This window comes from Malania oleifera, chromosome 3 (genome assembly GCF_029873635.1).
Source record: "Malania oleifera isolate guangnan ecotype guangnan chromosome 3, ASM2987363v1, whole genome shotgun sequence".
Lineage (NCBI taxonomy): Eukaryota > Viridiplantae > Streptophyta > Magnoliopsida > Santalales > Ximeniaceae > Malania > Malania oleifera.
In genome coordinates this window covers 45,897,044-45,916,604 of record NC_080419.1, presented here as the reverse complement: position 1 = coordinate 45,916,604, position 19,561 = coordinate 45,897,044, and positions in this window count along the sequence as shown.

Here is a 19,561-nt window from a genome sequence, read left to right as displayed (position 1 = left end):
TATATGCTATTTGCCAAAACAGTTAGGACATTTTCTTTAGAATGCTTATCTTGTATAATGTCCTGCTACTACCAAAATACTCTTTTGAACATATTAATAATTTAATCTTTAAGAGTATTTATCCCTGCTAGCTTCATAAGCTCTTGAACGTTAACATAAAATTATTTAGAGCTTCATTTGATTTGATCAAGTTGAATGGCTAAGTTGGTTGCATTAGGTCTTAATCTAGATGAATGCATAAAGTTCAAGGAGACGTATGCACATTCATTTGAAATTCATAGACATTTGAACTCGAGCCTCTCACTCGTTAGGATTCATGAAGAAAAGAGGTAATGTAGGCTTAGTTCACTTAAAGAAATATCTATTGTGACTTTTTGGTCCTCTAAGCCAAAAGTATTTAAAGCCAAGATATAATCATATAAACTTAAAACTCTAGACTAAAGAACTTGAATAATAAGAAAATGTATAAAATGAATAAGTACATAACTCAGGGGGAGCATCTTTCTTTGATTGTTATATTAACTAAATGCTCTCATAATCATACTACATGCTTGAATGCCTTAATGAATAACAGCCTGTGCTGAACTCAAAACTATCCTTTGCTTTCCACTATTTATATTCATTGATGGATGGATTATATTTTGTTAAGTTGTTGATTACTACCTGATTGCATGCTCAGTCTAGAATGCCTCCTACATGGTGGATGCAGTGGATATGAATTGCATGTTGGTAGTGGATATAGGTTCTTGTGTGCCTTGAACTAAATTATAAATTGCTTATTTGAACCTATCAGGTATAGGTTTTATAGAAAAAATGTCCGATTTACAGGCGGTATGCTACCGAAATTTTGATAGACTTTTCCCAATATAAAACCTCATACAGAGATGATTGTAATGAAGTAAATATTAAAATATTTTTGAAAGGATGAGTGAAAGCTAAAAATATATTTGACTTCATCCTAGCATAATCATCAAAGATTTAGAAAGGCTAAAATCCATCCCTATAGGAAGTGCATAATTGACTTATATGCATCATTTCGCTTTTTGAATGTTGATGCTCTTCTGAAATCCCTGAACATTGTATCCTACACTCAAGGCCTTATGATATGATATGGAATGTTCTTTGGCCCTGAACATTGTTGCATGCCTTAATATATACTCTCTGATGCATATATGGTCTATAGAAACAACTATACTAATCAAGTGACAAATATAATTGACAAATACTTAGTATAGTTGATTTTTAAGATTTGGATTGATGGCTTATACTACTAGGCATAATGAAATAATTCTCTATCCAGTATAAGCAGCTTATTGTATCTAAAGCATGAATTCAAATCGATAGGGGGAGCATCCAAAATTAAATCTCATTCTGTTATGTTCTCCAATATGTTTATCTTAGATCTTGAATGAATTCATTGTGCCATGTGCTAAAATATATTGACTTCATTGAAAATCTGAAGTTGAAATCTGTTATTTTGCCACTTTCATTTGTTGTGCCATATGATCTTACATGTAATTGATAAATTTTTAGGATCTATATGGTTGTCTTATTCTGGTTATCCTATGAAATTATGCCTAAATGCTAAACTAGAACATTGATGTTTGCTTGTGCTTTAAATTAAAGTTTCTTTTTCAGTAAGTTCCCCCAATACTTTTTGCAAATATCAAGGGGGGGTATATATATTTACATTTACTTTTTGGCAAGATCAAATTTCAAAACTAAACTTTTTATATCTTGCCTTATCATTATTAGGGGTGAGCAAAATTCGGTGAAAACCGAATTAACCGGCCGAAATTGGTCGGTTCGGTTCAGGTAAAAATCCCGGTTCAGTCGGTTCGGTTATAATTCTACAAAATTTCGGTTAATCAGTTTCGGTTCGGTTAAGGGTAAAAAAAATTTTGGTTAACCGAATTAACCGAATTACTAATTAATTAGATTTTAAATATAATTTATGAATATAAATTTTGCTTATGTAAGTGCATTTAGGAGTTTAATTAACCTATTTGGATTCTTTGTTCTATGGTAAAATATTATTTTCATTAATAAAATTAATAAATAAGGTATTTAATTAAGTTGGATTTGGTTTTAAAAAAAATTTATAATTGTATTATATTTCTAACAATTAATTTTAAATGATTTCGGTTAAAATCGGTTAACCGAATTACCCGAATGGGCAATTTGGTCGGGGTCGGTTCGGTGTCTTTCGGCAATTCGGTCGGTTCGGTTAATGGTTTATATTAACCGAATTTTTGGGTTAATTCGGTTAATTACCTGAATTTAACTGAACCGACCGTTTGCTCACCCCTAATCATTATTATACATATATATATATATATTTTTTTTTTTTCTAAATTGCATAACTGGTTTGATAAATGCATATGAAAATATATGAGAACTAGTTAGACTGTTTTATGCTCAAACCTTCTACCTGTTATCATATGTCGTATATTTTAAAATCAAATATTTTACGGGTCTTATGATATGATTTAAATTATTATGGTTTGTGGATAATTTTGGTCTAATTATGTTTGTATGTCATTTTAAATTTGAATGACAAGTTATATTGTGTGTGTGCTTAATTGCTCTATACTTTGTGAATTCGTTTATGGTTTGCAATGCATAGTTATTATATCTCTTTCATGTGGATAGTTATATTTATATTTTTCTATTTTGATCATACTGGACCATTTAAGTTGATTGTTAAGGATAAATTGTACATTTGAACTTAATCAGGTCATTTTTATACAAATATTCTTTTGGAAAATGTTCTATTTTCAAACGGCATGCTGCTGAAATTTTTAAAAATATCACAAAACTATATTTGTAGTTGAATGATAATTATATTTTATTTGCCTATATACTTAAATGATTTATCTAGGCCCTTTTTGCTATTATCAAAAGGGGGAGAAGTAGGCAAGTATTTGTTATCATAAAAAAGGGGGAGATTGTTGACCCTAAGGGTCATTCCCTATTTTGATTATGACAAATACTCCGGTATTTAATGTCTACCGAGTTGTTATGCAGGTTTGCAATGACCATATCATATGATGACACTCGGAGACCCGAGGAAAATGAAGACTCTAATTGATCTTTATTGTTGTAATTCTTATTCATTTGGGTCTGTAATAGTAATATAGGAAATATTTGTAATATTTAATTCATATCATGCATGTAAGAACTACAAACTCAATGACCATAGTTATTTCGGTCGACCGACGTCAGATTTTTGGGGTATCTCTAAAAAAGACTTAAATTGACCTTAGATCCTCCATGCATGCATAAATGAATGCCCTATCAAATTTAAGTTAATCATCATATGAATAGGGAAAACATTATAAAAAGAAAAGGACCGAAACTGCCCGATTTGGAATGTTTGGTCGACCAAACCTTAATGCATAGGAAAGTTCGGTCGACCGAACTCCCATCGGGTCAATCAGTTGATCGCTCGGTCGACCGACCAAGATTATATAGGCAACGTCTTGGTCGATTCAACCCCCACGTGAGAATTTCCAATCGCCTGGTTGACTGAACCTCGTAGTTCAAAATGATCTGTTTGACCGAACCATGCGGATTTGGAAAATTGTTGTCGCGATGTCCCGAAAGCGCGTGAGCCCCGGGGTGTCGAAATAAAAAATTCTTGTTTATTTTTTAGAGAAAAAATAGGAATGTAGTCATCACTAACCTTTTAGTGTGATTAGAACACTTGATTACTACCTAACTAAGAGTGGAATCGATCTGCATTACCAAATATGAGATCGAGAATTCGGTTACGCAAGGGGAAGGTACGAACACCCCTTATACGCCCGTTCTTACGAAAAGTACCTAATTAATTATGAAATTAGCCCAAAGTAAATTTAAAAAGCCTTTTAAGTTACTCCTTTTGTGAATTTACAAAATGCATATGTACGTGAATGTCTTACACAAATATTTACATAATAAATATATATTCGCTTAGGAATAGGGTACGTGTAGCTTAAAGAGCTCATACCATTTCGTTAAAATCATAGGGATAAAAATCTAGATAATATTTTATGAAAATAGCTCCCAAATTTCTTTTAAAATTTATAGAATTTTTATTAGTAATTTATAATATTTCCAAAATTTTATGGGAGGTTTCAATACATGATAATAGGATAATAAACTAAGATATTAGACTACCACAATACATATAATAATAATAAGAATACATATCTACTAAAATATTACAAATACCAAAATAAGTAATAAAATACCATAGTACTATATATATATATATATATATATATATATATATATATATATATATATTAAGATACTAAACATACTATAAAAAGTAATACCATATATATTAGAATACTAAAAAAAATACCCTAATAAGTAATACTAAATATATACATAATAATAATACCATAATACTCATAATAATAATAATAAACATATAATATGAACTTAAATACTAAAAATACCATATAAACTAATAATAATACTAAAACACCATAATAATAAACTAATAATTATAAAACTAAAATATAAATACCACCATAAGAGTAATATAAATATAATGATAAAGATAAACCTAATAAACTACACCTAAAGATAAACATAATAATATATGAACATAGTAATAAACTTATAAATACCACAATATATATAAGATGAACATAAGAATGATATAAACATGATAATAAACATTATAAAACAAAATACTAAAACATCACATAATAGCAAAAATACCACAATAAATAAATAAAAAGTCATGTTGGCACAAATATAAAACACGTTTGATATAGACAAAATAAGAGCAAGAGCAACCAGCATAATATAATGGATTAAATACACGAGAAAAAATTAAAATAACACAAAAAACATACAAACCGAAAATCAAACATAGATAGGGAATATTTTAAAATACATAAAAAAGAAAACAATAACAAGGATGCATGAGTGGATGTGTGGATCTGTAGTGTGTGTTTTTGTGTGTTGTGTGTGTGCACTGTGTGTGTAAATGTGTGTGTTTTAGTGTGTGTAAAAGTGTATGTAAAAAGTGTGTGTTTTACTGTGTGTTTAAAGTGTCTGTTGTGTGTGTGTGTGCGTATACTGTGTGCGAGAGTGGGGGTGAGCTAAGAGGCTTTCTTGTCCTTCGATAGATTTAGAAATAGCCCTGCTTAGTGACGTCTTCCCGGACCCCAGAAATTGGTACAAGTTTGCAAATGATCAATCACGAACACACGACATCAAAACAACATCATCATCAAACCACAAATAGTGGCAGAGGGTTAGTAGCAGTAGGATATTAAAAACAGGGTATAACTAACTTCACATAAGCAAATCATCATGAAAACACACAACTTCCTGCCAAGTGTACATGTATTTGTCCATAATGTTAGCAAGAAATTCTCCTTGGTCTGCTGCGGCTAGTAGAGATGTCGTGAGGTCCTCACGGCTATCTGTTGGCTCTGCAAGCGATTGCCTCCTCCTCTATTCTGCTGTGTGTGCGTGGAGTGCTGCAGGAGTTTTTGCCGTGCAGGTGGCAATAGGAGGGATAAGGATGCTGCTAGAAGGCTGTTGGTGGCTCGCGGCCGTGAGATTACAGGAGGACTGTGAGGCTGCATAGGGTGTTCGTGAGGCGTGAAGGAGAAGTTGTGGTGGTTGGGAGTGGAACTGCTGCCGCAGGGAGGAGCGGCTACTGCAGGGACTGCTACTGGTTTGGTCGAGAGGTTGAAAAAGGGACTCTTGCGGCTGTTTTGTGTTGTGGCGGTGTGCGAGAAAGAGAGTGAGAGAATGGAGAGAATGAGGGAGCTGTGGGTGAAACTGTGCGCGAGTCTGGAGGCCCCCGCCCCCACGGCTGTGTGTAAAAATGGGAGTAAGCCTCCCTTTTTATAAACTTTTCTTTCCCCAAGACCCTAATGATAATAGAAGTAATAATAATAATAATAATAGTAAAATAATAAAATAATAATAATAATATTTAAACATAATGATAATATTAATAGTAATCATAACAATAGAAATAATAATAATAATAATATAATAATAATATATATATATATATATATATTTTTTGTATTTGACCCGAGCAAAAATAGGGTGTCTACAATTGCCTATGAAATCCTCAAGATGGTCGACCATACTTACAGTTCAATTTTTTCCACGATCGACTGAACTAGAACACTCGGTCAACCAAACCTCTCGGATTGGAGATTTTTTTACTGTAATTAAACCGGGTTATTTTTTATTAAACATGATTAATCTTTTTCAAATATACCCCTTGTGTCCCTAACAGCTATAATTTCTCCCATGTCTATATATATGGGCTCATTTGCTCAATTAGTGGGTGATTAGCACATTGAGTAAGCAAAAAATCCTCTTATTTTTTCCAAGCCTATTTCTCAAGCACAAAGCCTATACACTCTCATACTACTTCCCTATTGCTAATCCAAATCTTGTGAGAGTACCTTGAGGAATTATACTCCATTTCCATTGGCTTGAAACTCTCATTATATTCTTTGTTGTGTGATTTTTGGATTGAGAGTTGAGCTAAAGTTTTCCACCAGTTTAACTTAATAAATCTGGTGTGTGGGAAACTTTGAGGCTTGTGGGTATTTGCATTCATATTGCAAGACACCTAAGGCTTTTATTTTGTGGTGCAAAAATATATTTACAAGGTTTTTCAAACATCCTCTGTGCTAAGTATTTTGAAAAAAATATTTTTGAGATTGTTTGATTACTCTTGCTAACTTCTTTGAAACCCTAAGTTGATATTGAGATATATTGTTTATACAAAGTTTCAAAAAAAAGCTTGTTGATACACTTTTGAGCATGATTGAGGATAGAAATTATATTGAGTGTTGATTGCACACATATACACCCTTGAGCTTATAGTTCTTAGATGTTTGGTGTGCATTGATTAGTGCTTGTGCATATTGTAGTACATATCTGCTTAGTGTGAAAAGCATATTTTCGTGTACGCAAAAATTGTATTTCATATTTTTTTGTATTCTAGGTGTGGGCCTGAAGAGGGAGACTATTTCTATTGAATAGTCTTGGATTGGCTTAAATTTGGTTAGGAAAGTTAGGTGCACCATCTTGGTAAGGTGCAGACTGAGGTTAGCCCTCTTAATTGACTTGGTTGTAACCGGTGCCACTCCACCCGCTAAGTGAGCATTAGTGGAATCCTTGGGCTTGTGAGCTAGAGGCGGGGTTGTAGGCAGTATTGGCAAAACCCCAATAGCATATCATATGTCCGTTTATATTTTCGCAATTTATATTCCTACACGTGTATGTTATAGTGTGAATGATGCGCATGATTTAAATTTCCTCACATTATGTTTATTTGCATATTTGGGATTACCTAGAAAGACCCTAGGTTGTGAAATACTACTAATATTTGGTTCAACCTAGGAATAAGTTTTAAAATTCCAATTCAACCTCCTCTTGGAAATACACCAATGCTAACAGTCATGAATTTGAGCAAATGACTAAAGGGCTCATAGGAAAACGGTGTGGTACCTCTTCCAATGAGTCATACTCTTGAAAGGTACATAGTTATGACAAGTCCCAACCAGCACAATCAGGTCAAGTTATCTCTCGAGGGAGCGATTCCACAGTCCAACAATCTATGGACAAAGGAAAAACACCCACGACTGGATCCTTTCACCAGATCAGTTTTGGCAGTGCAGTGAACTTCATATGCCATAAACAAGGAAACTTTCCCAAACAATGTCTCATCAGGATCCATGTGCTTGATAGGGAAGTTGGTGAGAAAAATAAGAAGAAAAAGAAATAAATTAGTGAATCCTTGAACACCATAAGTAAAAAGTTGTGTGAACAAGAAAGTCAAGATACACAGGAAGTGAGTGTGGTTGTTACTAAGGAGACTAAAATGCCCCCTGAGAAAGAAACATCACTAGAAGTATCATCCCAACCTTAAAGAAAGCTGGTTCTGATGCTTACATGCTTAATGTTCCTATTGATTGTAGCATAAGAAATTTTTTTAATGTTGAAAATCTAATCCCTTTTCTTGAAGTATCATATTTTGTGGAGCCATCAAATTCTAACCTTGTAGGTGACCCCACTCCATTTCCCTCTCCTCTTGAACTTGAGAATCTGAAATTGCCTTTGCCTCTACCCTTACCCATACCCAAGAACCTTGATGTAATCTTGGATGACAAGACGAAGTTCACACAAGTAAGATTATACTGGAAGTTCTTGGTCAAGTGGAGAGGTGAGCCATTTCCCTAAAGAAGTTGGAATTTTAAAGAAGTCCTCCTTCATCTTAACTCGAAATTGTACTCCTAGTATTTCACCTCTAATTCTTCGGAGAAGAATTCTTTAGGGCTCGGGAGAGATGATGGGGATCAACATGCCCTACCTATCTCATTTTTAGATGTTATGACACATGGACGACCTCCAGATATCCACTCCTTTGCAGATGCCATGACACATGGACGACCTTCGGATGTCCCCTATTGTTCATAACTCTCTCTTGTAGGAACACATGGATTATCTTGAAGATTCTTTGATTCGAAGACTTTTGTTGATGCTTGAAGACTTTTCAGTGTGAGAAAGACCCTAGTAGAGATGCCGAAGCAAGTCCGAATTCAAGACCCATATGGACCCCACATATAGCTCCATTGGGCCCCACACTGATTGGGCCTCCTTTTGTCTTGTGTTGTATTAAATTTGTAATCTTGCAAGACAACTTTCTTGTATGTGCAGGTTTAGAAAATTGTGTTAGAATTTAAATTTGCTAGTATTTATTGTGTCTTGTAAGTTTGAGTGTTTAATAAGTTGTGTGTTAGAAAGTTGTGTTTACTTTTCTTTGTCTCCCATACTTGTATAGAAAGTGCAAGTGTGTTTATTGTATTTTCCCCCTATGCTAGCTAATCTTGTCCCCCCCATGCTAGCTTATATATTACCCCTTCATTGTAAGAAAGAAGTTAAGCTAAGTATTAATATTGAATTTAAAAAGGTTTTTCCTTTGTGAAGTTTGATAGCCTTGTCCAATCCTTGTGATTGTGTAGTGAGAGGCTACATCGTTCTCTTCGGAGATCAGGTGGTGAGAGACCACTATTCTATCCAGCAAATCCATCCCTATCCCACTTTCACAACTTCCCTCCATCACTCACATGACCATCACCAAGATTCACCCCATGGCCACCAATCCACCATTCCATTGCTGCATACATATTACATTTCAAAGTGCGCATGAAGGACTTCAGACGAGTTATAACTTGTGTAGAATATCGTCAAGTCATCCATCATTTGGTTTGGTAAATTTAGCATTCGTTTGGACCATTACATACATACAGTAGTTCCACTTCCATCATTACATTTTGAAGCTTGTTCCAAGGATTTTCTAGCAGGATCCGAGTTTGTGGTGAAAATATCAATTCATCAAACTATTTCCTTTGGTAATATTGTTCTTTTCTTAACCCTTAAATTGGTTGTGAAACTTTCTTTAAAACCTATAAGCCTTAGTTGAGAAATAGCCCTTGAATTCTGAAAATTTTTTCAAAACCCGTAGCAGGTCAGGCAACTGACCCCGAAAGTCAGCCTACTAACCTACTACTACCACTCATTTAGGCAACTAACCCCGACAATTAGTCTACTAACCTATTATTGCCACTTCAGAATTCAGTTTAAAAATTCATTAGGCGACTGACTATGAAGGTCATGTGACTAAAGTCACCCTGAACCTTTGGTTTTCACTATTAATTCACATTGTTTGAATCCTTACTTAACCTTGTGTAAGCCCATGCTTGAAATTTTGAACTTCTATGTTTGAATAAGTATATTTGAGCCATAATATTACAATATTGATACTTGCTAGCTTTAAAATCAATCCTGGGAATATTGTTGTGCTAAACATAGAACTTTATTCTTGAAAAATTAAAATAGCATTTTTCTCTACATTTAACTTCATTCCTTTGTGAAAGAATCAATCGGGACTTATTTCTGGACAACATCATATATACACTGTTTCAAAAATCCCACAACATGTGAAATGTCTTCTGATTTATGGTGTTTATGAAAGTTAATTGAATTATTAATTTAAAGCGTACTGAGTGTATGTGTTGTTTTAGGGTTGAAACTGTAGAGACCCAAAGAATTAAAGAAATTGAATAATAATAGAGGGAGAAAAAGGAAAATTCAAAAAGAAAGAAATTGCAAGGTTCGTCGATGAACTTGCTATTAAATTCACCGCACGCCATGTGTCTCGTCGACGAGAAATTACTGAGATGGCTCTTGCAAGGTCTGAAATTTGTCGATGACAAATAAGCATTCATTGACGAACTCTCGTCTTGGCTTTGTCGATGAAGTGACGTGTCTCGTCAACGAAACCAGGTGTATAAATAGCCCAAACTTGGGTTTTTAGCAAGATTTTGCATGCAACTTTCCTCTCTCTCTCTCTCTCTCTCTCTCTCTCTCTTATCTTGGCTTTGTCGACGAAGTGACGTGTCTCGTCAACGAAGCCAGGTAAAGGGATAAATTATGTAAGTTTATCTTTATGACAATTGATTATTCTAAAACAGCATGTATTTACAGTAATTATGTATGTTATATCAGAATATTTGGGAATATTGATGCTGAACAGGAAAACCAGTTTTAAAATATCTAAATAGATATATATTCAGCTTAAGTATTCAGTTTAATATTATTCAAAATTTGTGTGGCATGATTATCATTTTACGAATATTATGTTATGACAGATTTTCAGTAAAAGCATGTTTACAACAATTTTTCAAGAAAACCATAAATAATACATGAAATTATGGTTTCAGAATTTTATGATAAAGAGTACAAATTTTAGTTCAGTATGTCATAATATGCTCGGCGCAAGGCCGTAATTATGTATGATATGTCAGAATTCAGAAAAATGCTATCAATCTAGTTTCATGTTAAAACAGTATATGTAAACATACTATATATTATCAGAACCCAGATGGTTTAGTTTAGATTAGTATTCAGGGCTCGGTACCGTAGCTATTCAATTCAGTTCAGATTTGTGCTACCACACTTGCCAGTATTGAGTGTGGGAGATAGATAGTTGATGTGGCTTTAGTGTAGTGTTGTAGACGTCCCCCTGGCAGTCTGGATCAGGGTGGGGAGGGCCCATCGTACTAATTGATAGCTGGCACAAGGCCATGATTATGTATGATATGTCGGAATTCAGAAAAATTTTATCAATCTAGTTTAATGTTAAAATAGTATATGTAAACATACTATATGTTATCAGAACCCAGATGGTTTAGTTAGATTAGTATTCAAGGCTTAGTATCGTAGCTATTCAGTTTCGTTTAGATTAGTGCTACCACACTTGCCAGTAGAGAGTGTGGGAGATGGATAGTCGATGTGGCTTCAGTGTAGTGTTGTAGACGTCCCCTTGGCTGTCTGGACTAGGGTGGGGTGGGCCCATTGTACTTACAGATACATTTGACTTGGCAGTGGTCGGCTAGCCATTGTTAGGTCCCGTCTTCGGGCTACATAACCTAGTCATGGGGGGTAATACATGACATTAGCTGACTATCCATCCTAGGTAATATTTCAGTACTATCAGTTATAGAAGATGATTTTATAATAACTGAAATATAGTATGATTTAACATGATCATGATTATGTATGTGTTACCCAATATTATATCACTAGTTTTTATCCAAACATGTGTTATGTATTGTTTATCTATTATAGTACAAATATACTCATATAGCCACACAACTGATATTAGTTTATTCCCTTTACTGAGAGGTGTCTCACCCTAGCTTATAAAATATTTCAGGGAATCCAGTTAGACAGGCGGACTAAGCTCCACGTCAGTAGAGGCAGTTCATACTACTCCGGTGAGAGGGTGAGTTGCTGAGCTAGGTTTAGATTGTTTTTGGATCATGATCTTAGTTTTATCCTTTTGGTCTTTTTGGGATGTATATATATGTATTTGACAGATTAGTAGCACTCTGGTATTGTAATTGTTGGATGGTATGTATGTAATTTATATTTTTCACTGCTTAGGTGTTCACTATGTATGATAGGTGTATCCCCGTGACCCATGGGTTCGGGTTGATTTTGCTATATCGGTATCGGTGTTATTATTAAGAATGTTATTTATGTATGTGAGAAAAAAATAATACGTAATTGTGGTAAAATAGGCAGGTTGTTACAGTTTGGTATCAGAGCCTAGGTTGTTAGGTTCTATAGACTTTAGAATGCAGTGGAAACAATACCAGAGTATAGGACAAAGGAATTTGAGGTTTTTTTTTTTTAGTCTGGACACAGGACTTCCGTGATGGTTTATGTGTCTTTCCTGGGGTGACGATTTCAGGAAAGTCATAGCAAACTATTGTCGGGTTGGGTGTATAGATTGCAGGATTGAACCTTGAATTAAGATCGGGGACGATAAATTAATTAAGGGTATGATATACTAGTTAGATGAGATATGTTGGATATGTCATGGTAATAGGGTCCTAAAGTCAAGTTTATTGTCTTTTAAGGATGGACCCTGAAGGGGGTAGCGTGCATGCAAGTGGTAATAAGGGTGTTGGGCCCTCGGGTGTAGCTGGTGGCTACTCAGACGCAGTATTACGCAGTGTGGCTTAGCAAGTCATGGCTGAAATTTCCAAAAGCTCTAGAGAGCAGGGAGGTCTGTCTGTAGGCCACAGTTGTACAATTGAGAAGTTTACCAAGATGAATCCTCCAACTTTCTTATGAGGAATTGATCCTACAATTGCTGAGAACTGGATGTAGGAGATTGAAAAAGTGTTGGCACTACTGCAGTGTACAGAGGAGTAAAGGGTTCTCTTTGCCACATATAAACTGACAAGAGAGGCCAAGAGATGGTGGGCGGAAGTGAAACTCTTGGAGCAGCAGAGGTCAGTGCCTATAGAGATGACATGGGACCGATTTAAAGAAATATTTTTCAACAGATACTTTTCGGCCTCGTCTAGAGAAGCTAAGGTGGAGGATTTCATGAATATGAAGCAAGGACAACAGACAATGCAGCAGTATGCTGGGCGAGATTCATTGAATTGTCTCGTTTCACCCTGTACATTATCCTAGATGAGATGAAAAAAGCAAGATAGTTTGAAAGAGGCCTAAGGTGAGAATTATATAAGCAGGTGGCAATACTAAAACTACAGGACTTTGCTGAGATGGTAGACAGAGCAACTATGGTAGAAGTCGCAAAGCGGATGGATATTGAGGAACAGAAACAAAAAAAGAGATCCATGCCTTCAGGTTTCCAGCAAGGATCAAGTTGGGGTTCGTGGAATAAGGGCGGCTACTATAAGGATCGAAAGCAAGAGCTGGGGAGCCAGGGCATATAATGAGAGATTCTTAGGCTCTGACTGGAACTGCTCCCACTCTTAAACCTACTCGGGGAGCTTATCAGGTGCCCCGTGCAGGTCAGCAGAGGAACACAACTTTGGCAAGAGTTTATACCCTAACGCCGAGTGATGCCGAGACAGCCAGCGATGTGGTTACGGGTATGATTAGTATGCTTTCATTTAAAGTTATTGTATTGTTTGATTTAGGTGCCACAGACTCATTCATGTCTATGGGGTGTATTAGATTATGTGGGGCAGAAACACAGTTGTTAGACACCGAACTATTAGTAACTACACTGACAGGGTCAGTAGTGAGGTGTAGTAGAGTGCTTTAAGGCTGCCAATTGATATTCAGGGGAAAGTCTTGTCAACTGACTTAATAGTGTTGGACATGCATGGATTTTATTTAATATTTGGTATGAACTAGCTAGTAGCTAACTATGCCAGTATAGACTTTCATTTGAAAGAAAAGATATTCAGACCTCCGAGAGGACCAAAATTCAGGTTCATGGGGTCACAAGTGCAATCCTCGCCTCAGTTAGTATCAGCTATACAGGCAAGGAGATTACTCCTTGACGGTTGTTAGGGGTTTGTAGCCTTTGTAAAGGAAATGTTAGGAAATGAATTAAAGCTTACTAATACGCTAATGGTGAAGGAATTTTCAGATATCTTCCCAGATGAGCTACCTGGTTGCCTCCTAATTGCGAGGTAGATTTCTCTATTGATCTACTTTCGGGGACAACACCGATTTCTAAAGCTCCTTACAAAATGGCTCCAGCAGAGTTGGGAGAGCTAAAAGATCAGTTGCAAGACTTGTTGGATGAGGGTTTTATTCGGCTCAATGTATCACCGTGGGGAGTTCCAGTGTTATTTATAAAGAAGAAGGACGGGTCCATGAGGATATGTATAGATTACAGGGAAATTAATAAGGTGACAATCAAGAATAGGTATCCTCTACCCCGTATAGACGATTTATTTGATCATCTTCAATGTATACAGATGTATCTGAAGATTGATCTGTGCTCTAGGTACCATTAGGTGAAGGTCAGAGTAGAGTACATCTCCAAGACAGCCATTTGGATTGACGAATGCTCTTACTGTATTCATGGACTTGATGAATAGAGTTTTTCATCAGTATTTAGACCAGTTCATTGTAGTTTTAATTGACGACATACTTGTTTACTTGAGAAGTTTTGAGGAGCATGAGGCGCACTTGAGATAGGTATTGCAGAAGCTTAGAGAAAAAAAGTTGTAATAGCCAGAGTACAGGGCGGTTAGGGAGAAGGGTTCAGTATTTCAGATGATAGAACTCTGAGGTTTCGCACTAGATTATGTGTACCTTCAAATGCTGATATTAGGAGGACCATTCTTGAGGAGGCTCATAGATCTCTATACACGGTTCATCCTGGCAGTACGAAAATGTATAGGGACCTTCGAGAATTTTTCTGGTGGAGCAGCATAAGGAGGGAGATTGCCGAGTTTGTAGCGCAATGCTTGACATGCCAGCAGGTTAAGGCTGAGCACCAGAGACTGGCGGGTTAGTTGCAACCACTTTTCATTCCAGAGTGGAAGTGGGATCATGTATCTATGGACTTCGTGACGGGTTTACCATCGACACCGCATGGTTAGAATACTATTTGGGTGGTCATTGATAGATTTACGAAGAGCGCTCACTTCATTCCTACTAAAGTCAACTACTTCATGGACAAACTGGCGGAATTATATATTCAGGAAAATAGTATGATCACATGGTTTGCCGATGTCTATAGTATCAGACCGAGACCCACGTTTCACGTCACGGTTTTGGAAGAGCTTGTAGGAGGCTCTGGGGTTTCAGTTATCTTTCAGTACCTTGTTTCACCTTTAGACGAATGGCCAAACTAAGAGGGTGATTCAGATATTAGAAGATATGTTGCGGGCATGTGTGTTGGATTTTGGGGGTGGTTAGACCTAGTATATGCCGCTGGTAGAATTCGTATACAATAACAGCTATCGGACCAGCATTGACATGACACCTTATGAGGTGCTCTATAGTAAAAGGTGTCGTTCTCCTCTATATTGGGATGAGATAGGCAAGCAGCAAGTTGTGGGGCTAAAGCTAGTGCAGCAGGCATATGTTAAAGTTCGGCTCATCAGAGATAGAATTAGTGCAGCTCAGTGCTGGTAGAAGAGTTATGCTGATACTCGCCACAGGAAACTAGAATTTGAGGTTGGAGATCACGTGTTTCTGAAAATAGCTTTATTAAAGGGAGTTATGAGATTTGGAAGGAAGGGTAAGCTTAGCCCTAGATTTATTGGCCCGTTTGAGATCCTTGAGAGAGTGGGGTCAGTTGCCTATAGGCTAGCCTTACCACCCATTTTGTCTAGAATACACGATGTATTTCATGATTTTATGTTAAGGAAATACGTCCCAGATTCCTCCCATATCATCAGTTATGCCGAGTTAGAACTCAGTGATACTTTAGTTTATGAGGAAACTCTAGTGCAGATTCTAGACAGGAAGGAATAGGAATTGCGCAGTAAGAGGATACCATTAGTAAAAGTCCTATGGAAGAATCATGCAGTGGAAAAAGCTTCTTGGGAGCTCAAGGAAGAGATAAGACAAAAATACCCCCATCTATTCAGCGGGAAATAACAGTAATCAGGAAGAGATACAAGTAGATATGTAATGTTTCTTTTGCAGATTAGTCAGTACATGTAATAGTCTTTTTGGTAGTAGATAGTATTTTGGTTGTTGGAGAATTTTATTTTATGTATATTTGTAATATCCCAGACCCTTAAATGTAACCACGATATTCTTACACTATAAGTGAGGGTAAGTAATAAAATAAGTAGCCTATTTCTTTTAAGGGATGGTGAATCGCTCAAATAGTAAATTTTGAGGATGAAATTTTTATAAGGAGGGGAGAATATAGAGACCCAAAAAATTATAAAAATTATATAATAATAGAGGGAGAAAAAGGAAAATTCAAAAAGAAAGAAATTGGAGGGTTTGTCTCCGGTTTCGTTGACGAACTCGCTATTAAATTCGTCGCACGCCACGTGTCTCATCGACGATAAATTACCGAGAGGGCTGTTGTAGGGTCTGAAATTTGTCGATGATAAATAATTGTTTGAAGTTTTTCTGGGAAAAATATGAATTTCAGGGTGTTGAGTTGGGAACACCAAACGTGCAGATTTAGTTAGATTTGTGGGATTCTCAATAGCCAAGTAAGGGGATAATTTAAGTCAGTTTATCTTTATGAAAATTGATTATTCTAAAACAACATGTATTTACAGTAATTATGTATGTTATATCGGAATATTTGGAAATACTACTGTTGAACAGGAAAAACAGTTTTAAAATATCTAAACAGAAATATATTCAGCTTAAGTATTCAGTTTAATATTATTCAAAATTTGTTTGGCATGAGTATCATTTTATGAATATTATGTTATGATAGATTTTCAGTAAAAGCATGTTTACAACAATTTTTCAAGAAAACCATAAATAATACAGGAAATTATGGTTTTAGAATTTTAAGATAAATAGTACAAATTTCAGTTCAGTATGTCATAATATGCTCGGCACAAGGCCGTGATTGATAGCTGGCGCAATGTCGTGATTTTGTATGATATGTCAGAATTTAGAAAAATGCTAACAATCTAGTTTCATGTTAAAACAGTATATGTAAACATACTATATGTTATCAAAACTCGGATGGTTTAGTTTAAATTAGTATTTAGGGCTCGGTACCGTAGCTATTCAGTTCAGTTTAGATTTGTGCTACCACACCTGCCAATATTGAGTATGGGAGATAGATAGTCGATGTGGCTTCAGTGTAATGTTGTAGACATCTCCCTGGAAGTCTATAGATAGTCGATGTGGCTTCAGTGTAGTGTTCTAGACGTCTCTCTGGCAGTCTGGACTAGGGTGGGGCGGGCCCATCGTACTTACGGATACATTTGACTTGGCAGTGGTTGGCCAGCCATTATCAGGTCCTGCCTTCGGGCTGCACAATCCAGTCATAGGGGGTAATACATGACATCAGCTAGCTATCCATCCTGGGTAATATTTCAGTACTATCAGTTATAGCATATGATTTTATAATAACTGAAATACAATATGATTTAACATTATCATGATTATGTATGTGTTACCTAATATTATATCACCAGTTTTTATCCAGACATGTGTTTTGTATTGTTTATCTATTATAGTACAAATATACTCATATCGCCACACAACTGATATAAGTTTATTCCCCTTACTAAGAGGTGTCTCACCCCTAGCTTACAAAACATTTCAGGGAATCTAGTTAGACAGGCGGACCAAGCTCCACGTCAGTAGAGGCAGTTCATACTACCCCAGAGAGAAGGTGAGTTGCTGAGTTAGGGCCAGATGGTTTTTGGATCATGATCCTAATTTTACCCTTTTGGTCTTTTTGGGATGTATATATATATATATATATATATATATATATATATATATATATATATATGACAGATTGGTAGCACTTTGGTATAGTATCTGTTGGATGGTATGTATGTAATTTATATTTTTCGCTGCTTAGGTGTTTGCTGTGTATGATAGGCGTATCCTCGTAACCCACGGGTTCGAGTTGATTTTTCTATATTGGCATCAGGATTATTATTAAGAATGTTATTTATGTATGTGAGGAAAAAAAATAATACGCAATTATGGTAAAATAGGCAGGTCGTTACAGAAACCGTACTACTTAGGTTGACCAACCTCGTCCTATATCGCGATGAAACTAAAAGCATATCACCATCACTGCTTTCTGAGTTCCCTTTCTCTACTACATTCGCTAATTTTGAAGAGCCCTCTTGATTTTCAGCATTTTCTTTCTTCCATTTTGGACACTCCGGTTTTACGTGCCCATTTTTTTCGCATTTAAATATCGAATATTCTTCTTTTTCTTGGTTAGCAACTGAGACTTATTACCACTCGATCTGTTCTAGAATTTGCTTCCCCCACATTCCTGGTTATCTTTTACTATGAGCCCTTCACCATGTGAAATTTCATTGCTAGTCTTCTTTCTTTGATGAAAATCCAGCAGCGCGCTTGTTACCTATTCCAAATTTAGGGTTTTTTTGCCCTATGTTAGAGTAGTAACCAAGTTCTCATATGTGTGAGACGCAGGTAGGGAATCCAATAGCGTTAACACCTTGTCAATATAATCTTCCTCGAATTTCACATCAACCCTCATTAAATCACTTACAATTTGATTGAATGCGTTGATGTGTTGTGATTACGCATCAAAGTTGCGTAATTAGGCGTTTAAAATCATGTATTAAAGATTATAATTTTAATTAAATGTCTAATTATGTTTAGTAGTTTAACATTGAGCTCATTTGAGATAATTATCCTATTTTTTCCATAAAGTTACTGATATTCGTGTTTTATTATTGTAGGATAATTTACGGAAATTAAAACCGAGTCATGCACACAAATAGAGCCCATGTATGTGAGCCATGTGCGTGTGTGAAGAAACCGAGCCATGCGTGCGTGAGCTTGAGCCTGTGAAGAAGCCATGCAATTCCATAAGCGTCAAATGAGTTTACGCGCCAAAGGCTCTCTTGCACACTTAAGGAAAAATAAAAAATAAAAAATATGTGAGTGTATATATATATATATATCTATGTATGTATGTATTATAAAACAAAAGTGGGCTACTGGCCGTATATAGGCATTGGATCTTGTGCAGCATTGGAGCCCATGAGGCATGCAAATGGGTCTTTGAAGAGACTAGAACCAAAGTAAAAAAAAAAAAGCGGTCGGGTCATGATGTGACCCAGCCATGCAATGAAAGTGAGTAGGTGCTTGGAGGCTTGCTATAACTCTCTGAACCCGAAAACTCAGTTCGAGGCATTATACCTAAATAACTGTGCTTCATGGCGCCCCGAACCCGCTTGGTGGGACTCAGGTGCCACGTAATCCATTTTTCCATACCTATTATTCCATTAACAAATACGTAGTGGAAAACATAACTACAATCCTCAATCAATATAATACCAGAATTTTCTACATCTATCTACATTCTAAAATAAACCATTCATCCACCTGTATCCACATATGTACATATCTCCAAAAACATAATCCACAACTTCCAGTATTCAAAACTCAGAAGACTTAAAATATAAAATATCAAACATAAAACATAAAATGTATACATCCCAAAAGTATCATCAAAGTTTATACCCTTTCCTTTCTATAGCCAAAAATGTGTGACGACCCCGAGCTCTCTAAGCTCGATCAC